Source organism: Morone saxatilis, unplaced genomic scaffold, assembly GCF_004916995.1.
Source record: "Morone saxatilis isolate NCDOM2014 unplaced genomic scaffold, NCSU_SB_2.0 Contig12, whole genome shotgun sequence".
NCBI classification, from domain to species: Eukaryota; Metazoa; Chordata; class Actinopteri; family Moronidae; genus Morone; species Morone saxatilis.
In genome coordinates, this window is record NW_023339674.1 from 159,854 (window position 1) to 160,073 (window position 220).

The following is a 220-nucleotide window of genomic DNA, read 5'->3' on the forward strand; positions in this document are numbered from 1 at the left end:
CCTCCCTCCTCTGCAGCTCTCACTGTTTCCTGATCTCCTGCCAGCTGTTGCCACACAGCTGGAACAGGCCCCGCCCCCCTCAGTCTGTCTGTGCTGTGATTGGGTTGGAGTTGGGTTGGAGTTGTACCCTTAATTGGCACTTCTTTACTAGATATGATTAATCTTTCTTTATTATCAGGATATGTACCACAGTCTACTTTAAAGTAGCTGTAATTAAACC